Raw genomic sequence first — 322 nt, 5'->3', positions numbered from 1 at the left:
GGCCGACGAGCAGCGGCGGGCGAGCGGGCGGCGGACGGGCGGCGGCTTAGATAAAAAAACGGAATTTCAAAACACATTTTTGGTGTTTTGAGAAAAGTGTTTATTTTTTTGATTTTGTAAAGGGTCAAGTCAAAAAAATGCCTCAGTTACCAAACGTGTTTTATTGTTTTTGTTGAAAACAAAAATAAAAACGGTAAAAACGCCACGGTTGCCAAACGCTCCCCAATGATTTATCTCATTCATAATGAGAGTTATGTAAATTTTACTTATTTCAATTAAGTGAGAAATCTAAAAAATATATACTAGCTAGAAATTAAAAGTT

This window comes from Asparagus officinalis, chromosome 5 (assembly GCF_001876935.1).
Source record: "Asparagus officinalis chromosome 5, Aspof.V1, whole genome shotgun sequence".
Lineage (NCBI taxonomy): Eukaryota > Viridiplantae > Streptophyta > Magnoliopsida > Asparagales > Asparagaceae > Asparagus > Asparagus officinalis.
This window is presented reverse-complemented; position numbering follows the sequence as displayed.